This window comes from Mya arenaria, chromosome 4 (genome assembly GCF_026914265.1).
Source record: "Mya arenaria isolate MELC-2E11 chromosome 4, ASM2691426v1".
NCBI lineage: Eukaryota > Metazoa > Mollusca > Bivalvia > Myida > Myidae > Mya > Mya arenaria.
Window position 1 is genome coordinate 73060627 of NC_069125.1, and position 26777 is coordinate 73087403.

The 26777-nt window shown below is 34.9% G+C and overlaps 1 long non-coding RNA gene across 1 annotated transcript; it reads right to left on the reverse strand.

Moving 5' to 3' along the window:
• Positions 1–1421: 1421 nt before the first annotated feature.
• On the reverse strand, positions 1422–26777 carry LOC128230267 (uncharacterized). The gene is made up of 3 exons (XR_008260191.1): positions 26073–26777; positions 6737–6866; positions 1422–5879 (listed from the first exon to the last, which is right to left on the reverse strand). It is a non-coding gene; the product is annotated as an uncharacterized LOC128230267 (long non-coding RNA).

The window sequence follows — 26777 nt, forward strand, 5'->3', positions numbered from 1 at the left end:
GACAGATATATTGTAAATGATATCCGATATCCGGTATTCATTTCTTTACTTTATCATTTTTAAGGCCCCGAAGATGGCCTTATTAAAATTACATCGTACGTCCCTGTGGCTTTTTAACGTATCATTTTCGTACAGATACTTTACTTAAGCTTTTTTCAAGCAGGCTAAGTATGATGCAGATATGCGGGTGTTTTGGTGCAGGACAAAATCAGGGGCCCGTTTAAATGAAGATCTTAGACAATATATGTCATAACTTATCTAGTTGTCATTTTTTCGTTATATTACCAAATATTTGTTTCAATTTAACATTAGCCAGTATAGAAGATGAACTTATAGCTAAAAAATGAACTTTTTGACATTTGTGACATTTATACAGAATTAAGATTAGTGAAGATACGACAAAGATACTTTAATGGAACTTGCCTAACATAAGTTATATGGGTTGTTGTGCTTAATGATGTCTTACAGCTGCGCTCTCGCAGATTGACTGTTTTTGTCTCAGAATCAGTTGATCTTTATACCAATGCATTCAATACAGTCATATAAAATAACTCATCATAGAACAGATCACAATTGTTTGGAAAACTGTCGAAAATTTCGTTTTTCTAAAAAGGTAAGTAATGTTTCCAGCCATAAAACACTGCGATCGGATCTTTTGACAAGCTTGTGTCATTGGTTACCAGACAGAAACGCAAACATTTGCTCATTGCCAACAAAAAAATCACATAAATTTGTAAGAGTGGAGCTTTAACAAGATGAACGAAAGCATAACTAGAAATGCATTACATTTGTTTATATCAGCATGTAATCATCAAATGTTTTTTGTTTGGATTTTCGAATGTTTTTGTTTTTAAATGGAAAACTTTGAAGTTGACATGGTCCTTCTTTGCAGGCTTAACACGTTTGGCTACTGGACTTATCCATGTTGTATCCCAGTCGTATCCCAGTCGCGTAGCTGACTGTACACAAATACGCAGTTGTTTAATGAAATTTTGACAGATCGAAGTTTTGTCATACCAAAACCCCCGAATTTGAAATAAAATCCTATGGAAGGGGGCGACCCTCTCCTACACCTACCACCAATGCATCGAATTGCGTAATCCCAAATCGACCCTAGCTACGCGCCTGTATTCATTGTGTGAAAGAAAAATGATAATCGCTTCAAATACACCGAACGGAACAAGTTGAACATAACATGTATATACGAGTTGCTAATAGCAACAAATAGGCCACATACTTAAGTAATATCAGGAAGCAGCATCCGGTCAAGTTTGGCATCACAGAGATGAAGTTAGAATGATTTGTATGAATGGTACTGACATTTATATCTTGACCAAGGTTAGGTAGAACGAAAACCAGGCGAACTTGTATGGACGAAGGGAAAAACAAACACGTTGATTGAATGAAAAAAGGGCATTTATTCAAAATTCTATAAAAGTGTCTAAACTAATATATATACACATGTAGTTTTCCGAGAGATCATATCTGGGTGGATAAAACCGCCCCATAAAAGTGTTAAGAACTAATATACATTCACATGTAGCTTTTACATAAAGGAAATAAAAGTTACACATAGAAATCATGAACAGGAAAAAATGTAAATAATATGAAATAAGACTATTCTATAATAAAACCACATAGGAGGAGGAGGGGAGGAGGAGGTAATAAAAAAAATATTAAGTTTGGCGAGGCAATTGCCGACGCCAAAAATATCTGAGAATGGCCAAGAACAATGTCATTGGCTTAGTCGTGTCACGTGATGAAATCTAGTCAAATGATTGGTTAAAAATAATAAACAATGCTAAGAAAATAACCTAACGGTTAAAAAGTTGACACACAACTAATAGTTTATTTGTTCAAGTTTATAAATGTTTTTTCCATAAAATTTCATAAATAACGCTATAACATGACACAGGATTGATATAAACCCATGTAATATTTTTCATATAATTAGTGTAATAACTATGCATCTAAGGTTACCACATCACAAACAAATGTATTCAAACGCGCTGTCAAAAAACATTAAAAAAACAAACTGTTCATTCACAGGGGCCTCGGGACCCTTCAAAAGAAATCCTTGTGGTGTCAAGAACAAACTCAGCTCCACGATGAAACGAATGGTGAAGAATGCTTAGCTGACTCTAATCACAAGTTCCCGAAATAGATTATGCACATATCGGTACACAAGAAGAGTGCATTTATCTATAACTACCACATAAATCCAAATCAACATAAGGAGATTTCAAACATGTAGTATTCCAGTGAAAGTACTCCTACTTCCATGCAAAATGCTCATTCTATGCAGTTCGCCAACAAAGCTCGAGTTCACTGATTCCAAGTCATATCTCACTGTTTCTGTTGGATTTTATAACATCTTTGATGTTCCTATTTAAGGAGTTAGTATCCATGTGCACATGACAAAAAGTCCATGCGGCAATCCACTAGCTAGAAAGCGATTTCCCACAATTGAATGCAACAGTTAAACAGATTTACGGTATTGAAACTTCTTCCGCTAATTGGCATGATCATACTCGCTTGATAACTGATGACGTCACGCAATTATGACATTGCTTTTATTATTGATAGTTTTGATTTAGGATTGCCATATGTATTTAAATATGTATTTTTGATGTTTTTTTTTAAAGAAACCTTTGCAAATAGAACAGGGAACATACTAATTATTATCTGTTGATGTTTATTCTTCAGATATTACCAGTCCGCTATTATTACTGACTAGAACTAAATGATTGAGAACTTAAGTCCTAGCATTTGTTAAATGGTCTTAACTTGGAAAGTTCGTGTTATCATGAAATGCTGTCAATATTTAATATTTAGTTCAAGATCTTGTATCCTTTTTAAAAAATTTACAACAATGTTTTTGAGTAACAAGTCTTCTGTTATTTTGGAATATGACATTCATGAACATGACTAATAATTCAGGATTTAGACTAATATACAAATATTAGAACTGAATATGATTTGGAAGCAATACGTACACATGCTTCAAATTTGACATGTTGCTAATATGTTTTCTTTGACGGAGACTTTTGGAGTGTCATTATTTTCTGGTTATCGAGAAACATTCGTCCTGAAGGACCTCTACGTGACGGTCCTTGATCACTCTGAAACAAAACCGTCCCTTTAGCAAGAAACAGTTTTTTTAAAAAGGTACAAGACAAAACCCCTTGTTTTTAATGTAACACTGTTCCATAACGGTTTTAAGGCATACAATTTCTAAATTGCTTTTCAAACACTTTCCAAATTGCATGAAAGGCCTCAAAATTTTCATGAAAGGTCTCCAAAATTGTCATGAAAGGCCTCCGAGTTGTCATGAAAGGTCTCCAAATTGTCATGAAAAGTCTCAAAATTGTCATAAAGGTCTCCAAATTGTCATGAAAGGCCTCAAAATTGTCATGAAAGGTCTCCAAAATTGTCATGAAAGGCCTCCGAGTTGTCATGAAAGGTCTCAAAATTGTCATGAAGCCCTCCAAATTGTAATGAAAGGCCTTCAAAATTGTCATGAATGGCCTCCGAGTTGTCATAAAAGGTCTCCAAAATTGTCATGAAAAGCCGCAAAGTTGCCAGGAAATGCCTTCAAAATTGTCATGAAAGACCTCCAAATTGTAATGAAAGGCCTTCAAAATTGTAATGAAAGGCCTCAAAATTGTAAAGAAAGGCCTTCAAAATTGTTATGAAAGGCCTCCGAGTTGTCATAAAAGGTCTCCAAAATTGTCATGAAAGGCCTCCAAGTTGTCAGGAAATGCCTTCAAAATTGTGATGAAAGGCCTCCAAATTGTAATGAAAGGCCTCCGAGTTGTCATGAAAGGTCTCCAAATTGTCATGAAGGCCTCCAAATTGTTATGAAAGCCTTAAAAAATGTCATGAAAGGCCTCCAAGTTGTCAGGAAATGCCTTCAAAATTGTCATGAAAGGCCTCTGAGTTGTCATGAAAGGTCTCCAAAATTGTAAAGAAAGGCCTTCAAAATTGTTATGAAAGGCCTCTGAGTTGTCAGGAAATGCCTTCAAAATTGTCATGAAAGGCCTCCAAATTGTAATGAAATGCCTCCGAGTTGTCATGAAAGGTCTCCAAAATTGTAATGAAAGGCCTCCAAGTTGTCATGAAAGGTCTCCAAAATTGTAATGAAAGGCCTCCAAGTTGTCTGGAAATGCCTCCAAAATTGTCATGAAAGGCCTCCAAATTGTAATGAAAGGCCTCCGAGTTGTCATGAAAGGTCTCCAAATTGTCATGAAGGCCTCCAAATTGTTATGAAAGCCTTAAAAAATGTCATGAAAGGCCTCCAAGTTGTCATGAAAGATCTCCAAAATTGTAATGAAAGGCCTCCAAGTTGTCTGGAAATGCCTCCAAAATTGTCATGAAAGGCCTCCAAATTGTAATGAAAGGCCTCCGAGTTGTCATGAAAGGTCTCCAAATTGTCATGAAGGCCTCCAAATTGTTATGAAAGCCTTAAAAAATGTCATGAAAGGCCTCCAAGTTGTCATGAAAGATCTCCAAAATTGTCATGAAAGGCCTCCAAGTTGTCAGGAAATGCCTCCAAAATTGTCATGAAAGGCCTCCAAATTGTAATGAAAGGCCTCCGAGTTGTCATGAAAGGTCTCCAAATTGTCATGAAGGCCTCCAAATTGTTATGAAAGCCTTAAAAAATGTCATGAAAGGCCTCCAAGTTGTCATGAAAGATCTCCAAAATTGTCATGAAAGGCCTCCAAGTTGTCAGGAAATGCCTCCAAAATTGTCATGAAAGGCCTCCAAATTGTAATGAAAGGCCTTCAAATTGTCATGAAAGGCCTCCAAATCTGTCACGAAAGGCCTCCAAATTGTAATGAAAGGTCTTCAAATTGTCATGAAGGCCTCCACATTGTCATGAAAGGCCTCCAAATTGTCATGAAAGGTCTCCAAAGTGTCATGAAGGAAACCATTAAACAACGTTAAAAAATGAATATGTTTCTCATAAAAATATTAAAAACACTTGTTGAATGAATTCCCTGTGTATTCGGTGATACGGTTTTTGTTAAACAAAGAAACTTTTGACGTGCCTTTTATAAAAAAAATAAATAAAAAAATAAAAGACGTATTTACTTCTGCCTGTTAAATGTTTATTTTGCAACTGATTTATATCATTTTGCAAAACTTCGATTTTGCAAGGGGCAATGACCGCAGAAGAAATTCAAGCGAGAGGTATGTAACCATGTGCTTATTTTTAAAATTGAAGCCGATATCTTAAACAAGTCAGGCCATCCGTAGAAAAGTTTATCAATATCGACAGTAGCATGCATTTTAGACGCAATGTTGAAGGAAAGTATATATGTAGGAATCCCTAGAGAGCTGCAATACTACAAAGAGACAGATATATGTCTGCATCAAATAAATCAAGAGAACCAAGTTCCTATTGTCATTATAAAAAGGCACAACATCTAATGTGATTGTTTATAGTTCCTTTCCTCATAGCTCACTATTTTCTTTCGACCTTTAGGCCGTCTGAATTCAAACCTGCCTTCCTTTGAAATTTAATAAAATGAACTGAATCAAATTAAGATTTATTGGTCATAATAAACTTCAGGTAGAAATCCCAATAGGTCATTGTAAATAAGTCAAATAAAATAAAGGAACACTGGAAACGAGCTCTTTAGATCTCGGATTCATGTTAAAAAGTTTATTTCATGCGAACGGTTCTTCCAGAAAAGTTGGACATATTATTTGCTAAGAGTAAACACAACAAGTAACATGCTAAATATAGTATACATATTGTTTTTGGACTTGATTGTTTTTGGTGTAAACTATACCTGCTTTGTTTTCCTTCCCTGCATTGCGACCAACTAAACAAAAACGCCATTTCGGGTCGGGCTAAAGGGCTGACCGGTAAGCTGACGATACATAAACAGAGGGTTACTGCATGAAGTATGAATTGTTTTTTATGTATCATGGTATACTATTAGTTTGTTTAGATTTAATTTCATAATGATAATTGTCAATGTTGATATCTTAATATTTCATTAGAGCGTTTAGTTACAAGCCACAAGTAAATTGACTTACGAGACCTTCAAGGTCGATCATTATAGTATTATCGAATGTTCTCAAGAACTCACTTTCTATTTGTCTTATTTATTGACGTCCTTCAATTTAAAAATGCAGCACATGGCTTTTCATTATCTTTTAAGGGGTGAAAACATGTCTGTATTGAAGGAAAAACACGTGTTTAGTCGAACATTGGAATACTTGTACTACTGTTAATGGTAAGGATTTTCCTCAGAAAAAGCTACCCTTACTCCGGAATTACCCAACAATAATTAAACCGAATACAAGATTATCTCCTTTTTTTCAAATTTTAACACCGATATTTTCGAGGGCTATAACATCTCAAACATGATTGAATCAAACAATGGCAAATATATGGCCATTTTAACAATGTTGTATTTTAGATGTCTTGATTCAAAATTTAATTAAAACCAGTGTTTCGCTTAAACGTTTAACACCCAATGTTTTCAAACAAACGCGTCAAACATTTTACAAATAGGCTTTGGATGTGGCCGACTGACGTTGTTCATTGTTATGAATGCATATTTAATTGGCAGTGTTGAACATCAGAGATTTTCGGCCTCGTGTTTATGATTTCTTTTAAACATTGACAAAGACTCAATGGCCATTTCAAATGCACTCTGACCCTAATTAAATGTCGACAGGTGACATATTTTAACAGTTCTAATAATTATATTTAATATACCACTCGGAAGCTCAACTGGCTTCTACTGCCAGAAATCTCTGGTCCCTGCTGACACGTACACCGGTCTGTGAAATCCCTGGACTTTCTGACTTCCTCTCACAGTGTCTCTCTATGTAACTTCTGCATGGTCCTGTGTTAAAAAATGTTAGGAAATAGTGCATGCACGTGCATAGGACTGTCCGCAATATGTAAATACAGTATATAGGTATTATAGTGGTATATTTCATGGCATTTTCACTATTCTGTCAAAATACTTCATTTCACTAGACACGCTCGAGCCAGGTAGTTTGTTTCAAGCGGGGGGTGGGGGGGGGGGGTGGGGGGGGGAGAGAAGTATACTATCAAAAATTGTAAAAAGCAATCCTATGTCTATAAACCTGCCATCGACTATGCTTGATTGTCATTAGATGCAATATCATGACTGAATTGATAAAAATTAGAAGCACTGCAATCATGTAAGAAATTATTATAGATGTCAATGCGTAAATAGGCCTATATTATCCAAAATATGTCAATGTGTAAGGTGATTCGTGTTACAATAACCCGATGTTCATTTCCGACGCAACACCTTTTCAAGGCTGCACGATTGCAACAGCCACATTTTGTTAGAACAATACAATTTGTACAATCTAGTTGGTGTACACATTGCCAGTAAACTCTGTGTCATTCCCTCAAACATGCGAAACAAGGGTTTGAAAGTTGAATTTCCAAACCATAAAGAACACTTTCCCGCGAACATAACATAAAGTGATGTTTTCGGTAACGAGGATAAGAAGTCACGAAATATCTCTCAACACATTAAATACATCCGTACACAGATGGTGGTGACTCCAAGAGTCATGTTGTGTAACACGAGCTCAAAAAGCTATTAATAAAAGACATTGGGCACCTCGCAAACTCAGTGAAACGTCAGGTGAACAAAAAACATTTTACTTTAGGCATGTTCAACGGTGCTACGAAATCAAATTTGAAGAATATACTTAATCTCTTAGCGAAGCAAAGATGTGTTGCTGAAATGAAAATCACTCATTCGAAATTCAACGGCAACTTAAACAAAATCAAAGCTGTTGTGCAAACTGTTAGTAGAATAATTGTTATTTGTTTCAACGGTTACTGCGGTACATCATGTACGCAAAACATTCTTGTCTGTAGCGGTAATTACCGGAAGGCAAAAACTTCATGCCATCAAGCATAAGGACTAAAATGACATGAAAGGATGAGGTTTCGACGAACAACACATTGTTTGGCTTCGCCGTATTCATTTTGTTTACTTCCGAATTTCCCCCTATATCAACAATTTCTTGGCTTCAAAGTCGACTTTTCATTTTAATTGAAGCTATTTCAATTCTATGCATTCTTCGCGAGCAAACTTTCAGAAATATCTGTCCTCGTGTCCGGACAGAATTCGGTCCGGTTAACCGCAAAATATCTGATATTTGTTTACAGTCTTTTTTGTTGGATATTGCAAGACGCGCCGTTGTTATTCTTTTCCCGTTATCATTTTTCAGTTAGCCTTCAGTTTTCGTAATGTAATTTAAGCGTTTTACGTGCAAAAAGTGTCATAGTCAAATGGATTATAGTCTTCAGTAAACAGCTGCAGTTTCACGGTGTCGAATGAAATAATTATTTATGTGTGTTTTTAGTATCTCAATGTTTTTATCCCAAAATTAAGTGCTAAATAATGACTGAATTAGGTTATGAGTGCTAAACTTATTTTTCAAAACACAATGAAAAATACACGGACTTGCCCAAAAGTCGAAAATTCAGAAATAAACCCTGTTCAGGGGCCCAGTGTAAGGGCCAAAACGACAATGAACTATAGACAGAAACATGTTTACATCACATACACATATACGAACACCAAGCAAAACCTACAACACATACATAATACACACACCACAAACAAATCATACCCTCATGCTGTACCGTTAAATGATGTGACTGCCGCCTTTGAACGGTCTTAAACTAGTAAGCATGGTCATAACCTCATTCTTGTCACATCATTCATCAAACATGTTTTTTGTTAGTTATTTTTTTAATTCTGAAATGCACTTCTCAGTATGCATATACTTGGAAGTGTTATAAACCAATACAACTGTAGGGTGAGATTGTAATTGTTGATAAATAGTCTGTATTTGCATATATAATATATAAACAACATCAGTAAAGACAAAAAAATTATTAAACCTTTTATAATTAAAATGACCGTGTTTTAATTTCCCAATTATTTAATCTTATCGCAGTTATTTTTTTAATTAAAAGCACAGGCAGTAAAATTATTTTGAGAAAAAAAAAACACTGTTCGTTTCGTATAAAAGTAGTCTGTTTGTTTATCGTACATATGGGCATTGAGGCAACGGCGATCGTCATGTTATTCGTATTTCCCATCTTCTGGCATGTCAAAGTCACAACAATTTTATCATGGGCGGTGGTTTGAAGTCGTTCAAATGTAGATCTGACCCAATATTTTGAAAATCTCAAATAATGATTCACTCTTACTAGTCTTAAAATGCTTATTGTGATAGTAAGTTAGATTAGTATACATTTGTTTTAGAATGGTTGTTCTTTTCGGTCTGCGAATTACTGCACGTTACTGTTAGGAATGTTGTTTTTACAATGTATTCATATTTGAATTGGTGTGGCAATGACACCTAATTGTGAAGCACGGGATCTTTTTGCCATTTGTTCACTATTGAGAAGGATTTTCATAATACAATCAAAAACTTTAAATTCACAATTGGAAACCTTTTTTGCAACAATAAATCATTTCTTTACATATTGTATAATACATTTCAATTTGCTTTGTGACAATGATTTGCCATAAATTAAAAAAAATGGATTTTTCTTGCGCTCGCTCGCTCGCTCCTTCTTTTCCTGGCAAAATTTGTATAACAAGTGATCAACTTGTTGTGGCCTTAGCCGTTAATTGAAATGAATGCTATCTTACGGCGTCTGTTTGAGTGTTTAACAAAGTTTGAACCATTTCTTGAGTAGCTTCTTCGACTACCAATTATTTAACATTACAGAAAAACTCAATCTTGCGAGATGTTCAGAGCGCTATCTGTTCGTTTTTTGTTATAATTGGCATTCCGTGTAACAATTATTTTTCTTAAAAAATCGTTACCTGGGTATGAAACTTGATAAGGAGTATCAATTATACGACGCACATGTTGTCAGAAAATAAATAACATAATTAATGCCCAATTGTATATATATGCTAGCCAAGTATAAGTGGTAGACATGGGCAACAAAAACAACAATGGATTGCAAAGCTATCTTTTTTCGAGAAAACATCCGCTACGAAGTGCTTTTAAATGTCAAATGGCATGAATTGTAGTATAATATCTCTAGTAAAATCATATCAGTAGGTTTCCTTTTATATATTGGAATGGACAATATACGGCTTTATTTATCTCCGGTCGTGAGGTTTTGCAACTGCATTCTGACATTTTGATGCACATTCTGACAGATATGTTGTAAATGATATCCGGTATTCATTTCTTTACTATATCATTTTTAAGGCCCCGAAGGTGGCCTTACCAATATTGCATCGTACGTCACTGTGGCTTTTTAACGTATCATTTTCGTACAGATACTTTACTTATGCTTTTTTCAAGCAGGCAAAGTATGATGCAGATATGCGGGTGTTTTGGTGCAGGACAAAATCAGGGGCCCGTTTAAATGAAGATCTTAGACAAAATATTAGTTGGTAACGGTTTAAGCCATAAAACATTAATTTTCGAACGGAAATATGAAAATCTAGGATTTGATTTTTTGTCAGCCATCTTATATCATTGGCTTATAGATATTCATGCAAAAAATTGCACTTTCCAAGACAAAAAATAAAACAGTTCTAAAAATGGTATATCTGTGAGAGTGCAGCTTTAAAGCTCTCGCAGTTTGACGGTTTTTGTCTCAGAATCAGTTGATTTTTGTTTAAATGCATTCAATACAGTCTATAAAATAACTCACCATAGAACAGATCGTTTTTCGTTTTTCTAAAAAGGTAAGTAATGTTTCCAGCCATAAAAAAAAACTGCGATCGGATCTTTTGACTTCAAGCTTGTATCAGTGGTTACCAGACTTTTACGCAAATATTAGCTCATTGGCAAGAAAAAAAATCAAATAAATTTGTAAGAGTGCAGCTTTAACGAAGGCATAACACGAAATGCATTATATTTGCTTATATCAGCATCCATACTGTAATCATCAAATATTGTTGTTTGGATTTTCGATCATTTTTGTGTTTAGAAGGGTAACTATGAAGTTGACATGGTCCTTCTTTGCAGGCTTAACACGTTTGGCTACTGGGCTTATCCATTGTCACACCAAAAACCCCGAATTTCAAATAGGGGGCGACCCCTTCCTACACCTACCCCCAAGGCATCGATCTACGTAATCCCAAATTGGCCCTAGCTACGCGCCTGTATCCATTGTGTGAAAGAAAGATGATAAACGCTTCACATACACCGAATTGAACAAGTTGAACATTGCATGTCTATACGAGTTGCTAATGACAACATATAGGCCACAAACTTTATAAATATTAGGAAGTAGCATCAGATCATGTTTGGCATCACAGACATGAAGTTAGAACTGACATACATTACGTTATAACCTAACTTATGGCACATGAGTGATATAAATCCATGCAATATTTGTATACAATTAGTGTAATAACATGCATTTAAGGTTACCACATCACAAAAAATGTATTCATACGCGCTATCAAAAACATAAACATACAAACTGTTCATCAACCTGGGCCTCGGGACCCTTCAAAAGAAATCCTTGTGGTGTCAACAAACTCAGCTCCACGATGAAAACGAATGATGAAGAATGCTAAGCTGACTCCAATCACAGCGCCAGAAAAAACCTTGAAAAATTTGAATGACAACACTGTTCCCGCGAAATAGATTTTGGAAATGTCGGTACACAAGAAGAGAGCATCTATTGACAACTAACACATAAATCCAAATCAACACAAGGACATTTCGAACATCTAGTATTCCAGTGAAAGTACTCCTACTTCCATGCAAAATGCTCATTCTATACAGTTCGCCAACAAAGCTCGAGTTCACTGATTCCAAATCAAATCAAATCTCACTGTTTCTGTTGGATTCTATAACATCTTTGGTGTTCCTATTAACGGAGTTAATATCCATGTGCACATGACAAAAAGTCTATGCGGTAATCCACCAGCTAGAAAGCGAATTCCCACAATTGAAAGCGACTGTGAAACAGACTTACGGTATTGAAACTTCAACCGCTTATTGGCATAATCATACTCGCTTGATAACTGATGACGTCACGCAATATGACATTGCTTTTATTATTGATATGTTAGGTTTGCCATATGCATTTAAATATGTAATTTTACTGTTGTTTAGAGAAACCTTTGAAAATACAACAGGGAACATACTAACTATTATCTGTTAATGTTTATTCCTCAAATATAACCAGTCCGCTATTATTACTGGCTAGAACTAAATGACTGAGAACTAGCATTTGTTAAATAGTCCTAACTAGGAAAGTTCGTGTTATCATGAAATGCTGTCAATATTTAATATTTGGTTCAAGATATTGTATCCTTTCTAAAATATTTACAACAACAGAGACTTTTGGAGTGTCTTTGTTTTCTGTTTCTCGAGAAACATTCGTCCTGCAGGACCACTACGCGATGGTCCTTGATCACCCTGAAATATAACGGTCCCAAGAAACAGTTTTAAAAAAAAGGTACAAGACAAAACCCCTTGTTTATAATGTAACACTGTTCCGTAACGGTTTTAAGGCATACCATCTCTACATTGCTTTTCAAACACTTCCCAAATTGCATGAAAGGCCTCAAAATTGTCATTAAAAGGCTTCAAATTGTCAATAAAGGCCTCCAAATTGTCACGAAAGGTCTCCAAAATGGTAATGAAAGGCATCCGAGGTGTCAGGAAAGGCCTCCAAAATTGTCATAAAAGGCCTCCAAATTGTCGATAAAGGCCTCCAAATTGTCATAAAAGGCCTTCAAAGTGTCGTGAAAGGCCTTCAAATTGTCATGAAATGTCTTCAAGATTGTCATTAATGGCCTGCAAATTGTCATGAAAGGTCTTCAGATTGTCATGAAAGGTCTCCAAGTTACCATAAAAGACCTCCAGATTGTCATGAAACCAGTCTGATAAGACAAGCGTGAGCCAGTGTTTTGTTGCGAAAAATTATTTCGTGGAATCGAATTAGGAATACAAAACAGTATATACAGTTTCGAAAAAACAGCCATAAATGTCAAGCGAGAGGTATGGAACCATGTGCTAATTTTTAAAATTTGAAGCCGATATCTTTAACATGTCCATCCATAGAAAAGTTGATCAATATCGATATGCGCTTTATGAGAATTCAGGAATTAATCTCTTTTGGTCTATCAATAATTCTTTATATTTAGTTAATGATTTTGAAAATAGACGATATAAGGTCTTAATGCTTAATACTTATGACTTTTCAACGCTCTATACATCTATTCCACAATCTTTAGTTACAAACAAATTGACTCCTCTTATCGAAAAACTTTTGCGAGGGAGAAAACTACTTACATGGCAGTTAAAGGGGCTGTACTCCGTATGATGAAATAGCGGGAAAAAAAAGAAAATTGTCGAAAACTGACATAAACTTGGTATCGATGTGTACAATGCATTGAAACTTACTAACTGAAGTACCACATAGTTTAGAAATAATTTATTTTTCGCAGTTTTTTCGTATTTTTTCATTAAAAAATATGTCTACCTGGTATAATTCATTCCTTATGCGTGATTGGCTAGTCGATGTTATCACGTGATATTACCAAGTTAGGTATATAGCTTAAATATTCCAACTGTTAAGGGTAAACTTTCGTAGCACAGTGGATACACTACTAGACTGCAAATTTGGCGACACAGGTTCGAACCCTGTCGCCGAATCACTTTTTTTTACATTTTGGTATATTTTTTTTTAAATTATGATAAGAAAGAGTAAATCATTTTATTAAAAAATTGTCCTGAGATTCGCTACAGAAAAACAACTTTTTTTTGTATTAATCTGGTGTACAGTCCCTTTCATGTTAAAAACGCTTTTTTTACTAATGATCGCTCAGATAAATATATCTATCGAACATGCACAGATGTCATTAAAGTTTTAAATTTTGTACTCAATAATTCTTCTCTAAAATTCGGTAAATGTTTATATAAGCAAACAATTGGATTTCAAATGGGTGCCAATTATGCACCTTTACTTGCAGACCTCTTTTTATACTGCTATGAAAATGAATACATGTTGAAATTATCTATGTCTGGATATCTGGCTCTTGTTGATAAATTCAATAGCACTTTTAGATATATTGATGAAATTCTAAGTTTAAATAATCCTGTGTTGACAGATAATATTCAATCGATATACCCTTCACAATTGCAACTTAATAAATCTAATACATCCGTTTTAAAAGCATCCTATTTAGATCTGCAACTCGAAGTAATGGAATATATATTGAGTATCAATCTTTATAATAAACATGATGATTTTAATTTTAAAATAATTAATTGCCCTTCTTTAGATGGAGATGTTTCTAGTTCACCATCATGTGGTGTTTTTATTGCACAGTAGATAAGCTTTGCTAGAATATGTACAGATGTAAAAAAAAATCAGCTCTCGCAGTAAATTTATGACGGAAAAACTTCTAAAACAGGGTTTCAGATATTATAAATTAAGGAAAACTTTCTCAAAATTTGTTAATATTCATTATAATATCATATCAAAGTACAATTGTAGTCTTAAATCGCTGATTGCTAATAGTATTGCTCATCCCGATTTTTATGGTGATGTTTTAAAAAAATTCGTAAAAATTAAAATGTTTCCAGCAGGAAGTTGGGCAGATAGACTCAATGAATTACTTAGATTTTATATAAACCGTGTATATATAGGCGATATTTTGAAGAGTACTTGCCTTCTAGTTTTTGAAGATGAATTCCTGAAACAAAATATATGGTTGAATATAGCATCCTTACATACCTAAGCTTTCAGTCCTTTGATTTTATGAAGATTTTGCTAATTCATGTTATCTTTAAAACCTTTTTTGGCTAAAACTTGATTGGCTGACTCGGAGTGTTTTGGCATGTGACTTCATTTTCTTCAGATATTTTACATTTTCAAATCATTTGGAAGGAAAGATTAGCTAATACATGTCGCTTTTATTTTTAATAATGTTTTCTTTATATGTTCCCAGTTTTAGTACAATGATGCTTTTTATTATGAAACTCTATGATCACAGTTTTAAACCTTTTATTTTATAAGGCAGACTGTGTGTGATGTTTATAGATTCAAAAAATGACTGCATCGTATCTTTGAAAAGTTTTTGCATTAGGTGCTCTGAATTGTATTCCTCCGTCTGCAGATAGAGTTGGGATCTCTAATCATAGAAGTACTTGGGGTTTACCTATACGTTTATTATTATTTGTTTTATTGTTAAGTCTCCTCAAGTTAATGCATACTTTGATAAGATTAACCTTTTGCGTTTTATCTTTATTCAGGATTGTTGAGATAAGAGTGAGGTTTGTGCACTTAAACTGGTTTAAACCCCCAGTAAATATACAATTTATTGACCGTTCCAAGGCGGTACCTAACACTCCTTTATAAACACATCTATTTTTATATATTAATAGAAAATTGAAGAGCCCTTTTTAAACGAGATTATGGCATAAACTAGGAAATCAAATGTGAAAGAAACACCTAGGAATTTGACGTTCAACCATTTACGTTATTACTTTATTCAGGATTGTTGGGATAAGAGTGATAATGTGCACACAAACTGGTTTAAACCCCCAGTAAATTTACATTTTACTGACCGGTCCAAGGCGGTACCTAGCAATCCTTGATAAACATACATAGTTTTTATATATAGTATGTATACACTGTGCTGTTTGTGGAGTTTTGTGCTGTTCTTCCATGTTTCTTGTTTGTGATTTTATGTTCTATGTCTTTGGCGTTTACCCAGTGCCATTAAACCGGGTTTATGTTTAAACCTTTTGCTACAGAGCTTGTTTCTGTAGCTTTTCGCATAAATATTTAGACGCAATCTTAAAGGAAATTGTACATGTAGGCTTCCCTAGAGAGCTGCAATATTACAAAGAGACAGATATATGTCTGCATCAATTAATCAAGAGAATCAAGTTCCTTCTGTCATCATAAAAAGGCACGCAATCTAATGTGATTGTTTTTTAGTTCCTTTCTTCATATCTCACTATTTTCTTTTCGATCTTTAGGCCGTCTGAATTCAAACCTGCCTTCCTTTGAAATTTAATGAAATGAACTGAATAAAATTAAGATTAATTGGTCATAATAAACATCAGCTAGAAATCCCAATAGGTCATTGTAGATTAATAAAATAAAATAAAGGAGCATCGGAAACAATCTCTTTAGATCCCAAATTTATATAAAAGGTAAAGAATTTTATTTCCCTGCGAACGATTCTTCCAGAAAAGTAAGAAATACCATTTGATAAGAGTAAACACAACAATTAAAATGCTAAATTTAGTATACATTTTGTTTTTGGACTTGATTGCCTTTTGTGTAAACTTTTCCTGTTTTATTTTCCTTCCCTGCATTGAGACCAACTAAACAAAAACGTCATTTCGAGTCGGGCTAAAGGGCTGACCAGTAAGCTGAAGATACAAAAATAGAGGGAAACTGCTGACCAATTGCTGACCATATAGATAAAAAGGAAATTCTTACTCTTGAAATGAAAGAAGTATGAATTGTTTTTGTGTGTGTGTATCATGGTATACTATTAGTTTGTTCAGATTTAATTTCATAATGATAGTTGTCAATGTTGATATCTTAATATTTCATAAGAGCGTTTAGTTGCAAGCCACAAGCAATTTGACTTACGAGACCTTCAAGGTCGATCATTATAGTATTATCGAATGTTCTCAAGAACTCAGTTACTATTTTTCTTTTTTATTGACTTCCTTCAATAAATTTAAAAATACAGCACATGGATTTTCGTTATCCTTTAAGGGGTGAAAACAAGTCTGTATATTGAAAAATACTTGTTATACTGTTTATGGTGAGGATTGTCCTCTAAAAAAGCTGCACTTTCTCCTTAATTATCCAACAACAATTAAACCAAAAATAATCTATATTGAATGTCGAGAATTCAAACCATTTGGACACTTGTCATCTGGTTTTTCAAAGGCGAGTATCTTTATTGTACTTCTCATTGAAAATGAACTAAACACCAACCTTTAAATGCCAAGCTGATACATTTTACAGAATTAATAGCTAAAATGTATGCATCCATGACCTTGTTTTGCAGACGACAGGAAGTGCTGAAAGGCTACAAACACCTTCCCCATCTATTTCCTTATAAGTACGTCAAGTTCGCAAAACACGACCCCAACAGGCGCCCCGTATAGGCCTACGCAGTATTTTCTTTTTTAATTTAATTACATGTTCCTGTTTAACTCATTTAACTTAAATAATCTAAACAAAAAAGCATACGATTTATGTACAGATTAAAAAAGATCAAGGTTTATAATATTGTTTTTAATAAATAGCTACAAAGCCACGAAATCCAGAGTTAAAAAAGTGCCAAAATATCACTATTTTTCTATCTGTACCTAAACCTTACCGCATTTTTTACTTTGATTATTCAAGTCAAATGAGCTAAACATGATATTGCATTGAAATAAAAGAAAATAAAAAGTTTGCCTCAACCTATATTGGGCGCCTTAAACCTAGTATTCTCAACTTCTAGTCTGGATCGACCCTGGCCGTACCTAAGTTTTGACTTTTTTAAAAAGGCATCGAATTTAGTTGTATTGTATTGCATATTGAGTCGACATAATATCATGATAGAAAGTTACTAATATTACAGGTACAGATGTTGTCTTATTTAAAACATTGAATAAAACAACGCAGATCATTTAGCAATGAATGAATCGCAAGCAGTCAACACTATATATAATACATTGCTATTGAAACACCAGCATCATACAACGCTTGCCCCAACCACATGAGGGTATTGACTCTAACGCCCGTCCACAAGATACACGCACTCGTGTATTCGTCTGGTATGTCTTATTTAAGGAATAGCACACGTCGCTTCGTCACATTTGCACAAAAAACTTGTTCACGTAAGAACTGTTGCATATTTGCTAGAGGTTTCCTGGTCAGACGCCTAGACGCCACTATCTATAAATGATGAAATGCCGAGATAAAACTGCGACCTAAAATGATATTTTTATTTCTTATTTTCCTTGAAACAAAGGGCAATTCAGACACGTCTCTTCGTAACATTATGAACTTATTTATTGATGATGCATCATTTCTATCTTGTTGTGGCTGTTTTTTCATTCCCTGAAATCTATCCACCCGATCCAGCCCACTGTTTCCCGAATGATCTTAAGATCATTATTATACGATCAAATAATTTTTAAGAGTTTCACGATAAACATTTTTGATTTGAAACTAAAAGCTGCATTCTCACAGATTTAACGTTTTGACAACTTTTTTATTCTTTGTCTTGGAACCAGCCAATTTTTGCGAGAATCCATGATATAAGACTGCTGACAGACACTTAGATCGCAGAGTTTTATATTTATGTTCAAAAATTGATATTTAATGCATTTTCCTTAAACCGTTAGTAACGGTTTAAGACATAAAACATTAATTTTCTAATGGAAATATGAAACTGTACGATCTGATTTTTTGTCAGCAAACTTATATCATTGGTTTGCAGATATTTATGCAAAAATTTGCTCTATCCAAGACAAACAATAAAAAAGTTGTAAAAATGGTATATCTGTGAGAGTGCAGCTTTAAGTATAAAATCTATCTAAATGAAATATGATACCTAAGCCTGTTACGCCTAAGAATGTTCGAGAAATTGGACTCAGAGGTGATCAATTGATGGCTGTTCAGGCGTTGCACTCGTCGAAGTCCGGTAGCGTTGTGAAATATCGCATCATTCATAGCGTGTCATTGAATGTAGCTAATAATGAAGCAGAATTGTAAACCGTTTAGCAAAATTAACATTTGAATCCATCTCAAACATTAGATTGCTGAAAAATATTTAACAATACTTTAAAGAAGATTTATTTTAGTAATTTGTAACCTTTAGAAATTTTAAATCATAACCTCGAATATTAATCAAGGACCAGCTTCAGCTGTAGTTCAAACCGAATGCCTCATCGTATATTAACAGGGTATATTCAGTTCACGATAAGCGAGAAAAGGGAAGTATTGAAATAATATTTCACTTGACTGTTTCATTTCAGATTGAAATTATTTTAATAAATTGAGAACAAGTATAGTGTAACTATGTACGTTATTACAATTTCAATTGCCATTTCGAGATATGTTATGGCAATTTAAATTGCCTCCATACATTTCTTAATAATAATACAACAAAAACTACTGGAGCAAACATTCGAGCGATTTGTTCGTTTTTTTTTTTAAATAAGCTGTTTATGAAATGGAAAGCTATTTAAACATGATAGTTTGACTCGTCTTTTTGAAAATATTATAACTGTAATTTGTTATTAATCAGGTTGATAATACATAAAAATGTTTCATTTCACAAGAAAAAATATAATTTGTCAAGGTCATTCCTGATCTCTCTCATGTCCTGGCTTTCTTGTGGTAAATACACGTGAATTGTGTCCAAATGAGGTCCATGCTCTGAACTTATGTGTGTCTCTGACGGGTTGCTAATGTCCAAGACGGTAATGTACCGGATGATGGTAAACTCACTGTAGCCATACTCACAAAAGCTGACATTGATAGGGCTGGAACATGACGAATTAGAATCGACAGGGCGTATTTTTTTTAATGAGTTTACGTTAGCAATTTCCGTAACGTCAGTCCGCGTAATATGGTATTGACATATAGCCCTTATGTACATCGAACTCTTCTTTTAGGGGTCGAGTGTGTTTGTAACTACTGTTTTTCGAGAAACTATTTATATTAGCTATTGTCAGTAAATCATGTCAAAAATAATAATTAGATTATCAAAAATGCAATGGTTAAGATAAAGACTATTTGAAAAACAACAACACAATAACGTTTATTAAGAAATTGTTATCATATTTTCAACGGCTTTCTTTCGAATACTTTCGTGCTATGACATAAATTCGATGTTATATCGTATACTTGATATCTTTTCAAATTGTCTGCATTATTATTTAAACGTCTGGTGCATAATATAAGATCTAAACAAATATTGGGAAACCAAAAACAAACAATTCCTTCTCCAGAAACTCCAACATAAAACAATCACAAACTTTTTAATCTCATTTCTATCCAAACAAAGGCATGTTGAAAGAGCTAACATCCCTGACATATCTTCTCCACCATAATGCAAACTATGAAACAGAGTAATTGCACAACTTTTGTATTCAAATATCTACACACACCAATTATCTGTGTATTTTAGAGAAAAAAGAATAAAATAAAAAAGGAGGAAACTATGTTATGTCTACATTTCCTTACCAGTTAGTGATGTGAAGTCAATATCACATGTTTTTGTACATTTTAACCCACTTAACTTCTTTCTTCGTATAGTGACGTCTATGGCATGAAGCGTGGGTGATGTCTCGATGCACGCCTAACGTGTGAATGTTCATGACGTCTAAGTAAAGCCGAGCTTCCTTGTGTGTGGGGGGGGGGGCGGAAGAAGCACCCATTAAACTAATACCCACTGTTCGACAGTTCCCTTTGAAATATATATACTACTAATTGTTTTCTGCAATAAAAAGCAGAGGAATTGCACCTGAATATTGTGATTTATTTTAAATCTGTGTGATAAGCAATGTTCTTTTTAAGAGGTAAGGAAACGTGGGCTTGATTTTGATTGTGCTAACGTGTGTCCCTTGCGTCTAAATCACTTTCAAAAACGAAGACATTAATTTCCACATATTCATTTAGGAGTTTGAAATGCTTTGATCTGGATTATTTGTTTTGAACTTTTCGAAAGATTCTAGCTGTTGAGTATGCTTGCTGTGAATTCGGTAACATTTTGAATTGGTCGTTATGAATTAGAATTTATATTTTTCCGATTTGAAAAGTGAAATAAGGAGTGATCACAGGTCTAGTGCGGAATCACATCAACATCATGATTTTGGCAAGATATATTACTGCAAGCGAAACCAATATCATGAATGACACGATTAAAGCTCCTATATTCAGAGAGGATATTAAATTTCTTGTCATTCAAAACTGAAGGAGTTTTCTAAATTGAATAATAACGAGCCTTGGCGAAGTTAATGTCTTGAACAAATGCGACCAATTGGTTTCAATGAATACGATTTGTTATATAAAGTTAGATTTACGACCTCTTATTTAAATCCACACAAACAAGGAAACAACTTGCTGGTTTGCATTGATTCTTATTAACATTCTGCCCAATATGAATAGAGTCGACAAAATAAATTTCCTCAAAAGTGGTTTGCATGTTCATTTGACTGTAAATCATCAAAACAAACATATATGCATGTTGGCTATTTTCGCTGCAATGTTGACAAATTTTTATATAATCATGAATTATGTTTACATAGCACCTCGAGTTTGTTTATCAATTATTGCGCTCAGAAAGAACAAAGAAAAATGTAAAATATAAATTTAATTGAACCGAAATAATAGGCTGCTAGATTGGAAATAAAATTAATATAGATATAAAGCTTTTCTCAAAAGCAGCCATAAATCCTCCATGCAAGGATACACCACATCAGAAAACATAATAAAGTGAAAACATAAAACAATATTCAATATCCTAAAATAATAGAAGGAAAAAAAGATTAATCATAATTTCATAATAGCAAAAATATAATTGAGAACTTGTCCGACAGAAAGTAAAAAAGGAACCGGGAGGGAGAAAACACACGTCCAGACCGGATTAAAACTAAAGAACAAGTGAGGAAGGCGCCAAAATAAAAAGGGCGGACATTTGAACATTCGGCAATGAGAAAGAGTATCCTCCCTTAATATTTGTTAAATTTCCTCAAAATTTGTTAAATTCCTCCGTAGTGAACACGTCCATATTTCTATTTTTTCCATTTTCCTTAAATTTTACTACTTCGAAATTTTATTCTTGCAAATACATGTAAGAGGTAGATCGGAAGGATCGGAAAGGTTGACGAGGGGCTCGAAAGGACTGGGGAGTAACCTGTTGAAAAGAAGTGCATGCAATTAACCAGAACTCCGTATGGAGACGATCCCACGGAAGGAGGACAGATTGTCGAAGCATGCGAAACTGAATCGTAGTATATGAAAGCAAGACCTAGTCGCCGGGAGGCAATGTCACGCACAATTTCTGCATATTTCATGAGTTGGGCAGTTTCGAATGGAAATTTGGCTGTTTAAACAGCAGTGAAACGGAGGAAAGCTGCAGTCCAAGTTTCAATAGTGGTTATTTTTCTCCAGCGTGTTGATGGCTGAAAGGAGATGTTTGAGTTGTTGTCCAATTGTAACGTATATTGAGGAGTTGACGGATAAGTTGTGGATGACAAAAGTGATGCGAGATCAATGTAACGGTTAGCCCAAATGTCTTTGCGGGTTGATTTGGGAATTTGGTTCAGAATAGGAGTGCTAATAGGCTCTGTAAATTGAACACCGTTACCTGGCATCAAATTAGCGGAATGGGTCTGAAGAATGTGTTAAATATTCTGTGGGCCATCATCACTGTCGAAATCTAAAGAAATAGCATTGGGTTGTGTGGCCATGCATTGTCACGGAAGATTGTCCAGGGTTTGCAAAAGTGTACAGCAACGATCGTTGTGTAACGCCGGCGGTTTGATGATGTGGTTGGTGGAGTCGAAGTTCAGATTCCGAGCCCACAAGAGCAGCTGTAGCAGTGAACGGCAATTCAATGGGATCGCCAACGGTGTCCAACTGGGGGGGGGGGGGGGGGTGAGTGGGAGAATGGGCCCGGCATCGTCGGACCTCTGAAGAGGCGGAGCTAGAAAAGCAGTGTTTTCCTTGATTTTCCTTGTTTGGATTGTTTGGGATTGTCAGGTGAGCCCAAGATAGGCGTAGCCACTAACGGCGCAGTGTCCTGGACTCTTCGTGGAGGAGTCACTGTGGTACAGCACTCGCAAGCAGGGGTGGAATTGCCTCGTTTACGTTTCCTTGTGGGCTTAAAAAATACACCATATAAGATGTAATATGGAACTGAACGAAGCAGTTAAAACAATGATAGCCGTGCAAAGGAATTAGAAATACGATATAGTACACCTGAGTGAAGAAATGATTATATTACTTCAACTGAAATCAGATAAAGCAGTAATGCGATCATCGAAAGCTACGTTCGTAATATGATGACAAAGAGAAAGAATCACGACAGACACAGGAAAAGCCTCGCATGTAAACTAAGCCACATGCGAACGTAAACAGGCATGGAATTAGACCATACCAAGCAAAATAAGTGAGTAACGCATCGCACGAAAACTAAGCCATATGCGAGCAAAAGTATACTTGGATATGGAGCCATGCCAATGGGTAAGAGCATCACATGAAAACTAAACCATATGTGAGTCTACCATACTGTCAAAAGAAGTGAACATAGTATTATACACGTAAACTGACCATGTGCATTGGAGACAAGCAAAGATACAGATAAGTATAAACATATGCATGAACACTAAGCCATATGCATAGATATAAAGAAAACGTATGCGATCGTGTTAAGATGTAACTGTTTTGTAAGCATCTCAAAGAACTAGCCCAATTGGACAGAATAAAGTCCAGGTAATAACTGGAAAAGTGACTCAGATACGCAATGGACAAATTGTAACAACGTAAACAAATAAAAATTAAAAAAAAAACAAACAAGCAAAATACGTATCTTGTATATCAATGAGTGATGGACTTCCAGAGGGCAGCAGCTCTGATATTGCTAAAAAAGCGAAGCTGACCGTCATCAGACAGATGACAGCCGTCCGGGGCAAAATTCCTGTGTTTGCAATCAGGCGACCAGAAGCCCTTTAACCGCCATAAATAGAATCGGCGGTGTCTGGTGTGGTTTAGCCGGTCCAGCAGCAGCATGTTACGTTTGTCAACTTTTGCATTGAACCAATGAATGTCAACTGGTAATCTGGTATTCACGAGACACGGTTGTCTGTGAAGTGTCTGCAGAACTATCACTTTAGGGATATGTTTAACAAACAATAACGTGTCGACTAAGTCAGAAACGCTCGATGCAACAGTCAATGGGGACACATCGTTGGAATATACGACGTTGGTTCCTATGACAAGAAGGAGAATATCTGGTCCGAAATCCGAAACTGCGTCCAAATGATGCCGTAACGTGGACACAGTAGCGCCGGGAAAGCCTGTATACGGAATTAGTGGAGGACCTTGTAAGTCCAAGTGAAACTGCAGCAAGCTTGACTGACGAATGATATCACGAAGACGTTTAACGTAGGAATGTCCAAAGATTTGTATTTTACAACTATCCGAGATGGACGACGCCGTCTTGCATCTCGTGAAATCACAATGGAATCGCGAGAGCGTGTGAGAGCGCTGCTGTGTGCGAGAAATTGTTCTACTATGTCAACTTTGCACCCGAAATAACAGCTGTTTTAAGGTCACCGCCCCGTTATCATTAGTTCATATAACAAATAAAGTACGAGGTAATGAATGTCATGAAGGAATAACCTTGAATTCCTTGAATCACTGTACAATAAACAATAATCTATAAAGTTCGCCCACGCCGAAAATTATTTGAGAGTGGCTAAGAACAATGTCATTGGTTTAGGCGTGTTACGTGATGAAATCTAGTCAAATGATTGGTTAAAATAATAAACAAGAAAATAACCTAACGGCTAAAATGTTGACACCCAACTAATAGTTTACTTGTTCAAGCCTATAAATGATTTTATGTCTTTACATAAAATTTCATAAGTATCTGCTTCACCATAAGCAAAATATAAAACAGAGTTATTGCACAACTTTTGTATTCAAATCTCTACACACACCAATTATCTGTGTATTTGAGAGAAAAAAAGAACAAAAGAAAAAAGGAGGAAAATATGTTATGCTAAATTTCCTAATCGTACGTTAGTGAAGTGAAATTCAATATCAGATGCTTTATACATTTTAACCCACTTAACGTCTTTCTCCGTATATTGACGTCTATGGCATCTAAAGTTGGTGATGTCTCGACATAATGAAAGTGTGGGCCAATATCACGAAAGTAAACTTCTTCTTGTCACATGGACAAAGTTGAAATGAGTTCCTGGGAACCAATACATTACACACGTGGGTTATGTTACATACATATTCATTTTTTCTCATTTTTTAGACAACACACGTGATATGTAGAAAAGTAATTTACATTTTCGGTCTATTTATAGAATATTTAAGCTTAAACGAACGCTGGTATAATGCCATCATGGTGAATTTCTAAACATATTGATGTTTTCTTGCAGTTAACAATATTTTCAAGACTATCGCCAATAATGATTAATAGTACTATCTCAGTTATACCATTTCTTAATAGCTCTTTTAAATCTGGCATGCCTAACGTGTGAATGTGCATAACGTCTTAGTAAAGCCGAGCTTCCTTGTGTGTGCGGGGGGGGGGTGTATTAGAAGCACCCATTAAACTAATAAATACCCTCTGTTCGACAGTTCACTTGGAAATATATATACTACTTATTATTTTCTGCAACAAAAAGCAGAATAATTGCACCTGCATATTGTGATTTATTTTAAATCTGTGTGATAAGCAATGTTCTTTTTAAGAGGTAAGGAAATGCGGGCTTGATTTTGAATGTGTTAATGTGTGTCCATTGCGTCTAGATCACTTTCCAAAAACGAAGACATTAATTTTCACATATTTATTTAGGAGTTTGAAAAGCTTTTATCTGAATTAATTTTCTTTGAACTTTTCGAAAGATTCTAGCTGTTGAGTATGCTTGCTGTGAATTCGGTAACATTTTGAATTGGTCGTTATAAATAAGAATTTATATTTCTCCTGTTTGAATAGTGAAATAAGGAGTGATCACAGGTCTAGTGCGGAATCACATCAACATCATGATTTTGGCAAGATATATTACTGACAGCGAAACCAATATCATTGCAAATTGATGTATACTTGTGTCATAAAATGACACGATTAAAGCTCCTATATTCAGAGAGGATATTGATGCGCCCCAGCTTTTCTAGTGTATTATTGTGACTTTTAACCATCAAAATAGGTACTTACCATATCCGTTGTGATTTTTTCGTTAACTTGTGTGTTTTTAACTGGTGAGGGCAATTTAGCAATTGATACAAATCTGGTTTATTAATGACAAGCAGACTATAAAATTTAACTTATAACCCTCACCATTTTCCTAGTCTTGTAGCCGCAAAATTCATTTGCTGGACATTCCGGTATTCATTTAACCATTCCTTTTAATTGTTACTTATATGCATGCTAGAATTCTGTGAAGAAACATAGCAGTTGTTATTTTACCTGAACTCCTGTTCCGAGTTCAGTCATAGTTCATCTATAAATTATTGATTATTGTCAAATGATCACCACCATTTTCATATTTTGATTAACATTTAATGTAAGTTGGTACATTTAATTGTTTTATACCAGTAAACCATTAGGCTAAATTCCAACTATTTTGTTGTTTACATTTACTCTAGCCGCCATCTTGGTTTTCTTAGAAAGGTCATTTGGGTCGACCGAGGTCACAGAGTTCCAAGATCATTTGTTAAGAATTTTGGTCGACCTTTGGTAGACCGAACTTGGTTTGATCGACCTCAGCGTTCGTTGGCGGGTCGAAGATTCTTTTTAGATTCATTTCCAGCTCCATCTTCCTGACAGTAAAGTCCATGGTAAATTTTCGGACATTTTTCTAGTGAAAAACATCTAAATTTTCACTTAAACAGTTTAATACAAACTTTTATATATGGTTTACTAAACACTGTAATGCTAAGAATCATTTCCAGTTTTTTTTGCCTTATACAGCACTGATTTTTGTAGTTTTATTAGAAAAGAAACTTAAACTTTCATCTTCGTTGAAAACACAGTACATGTCGG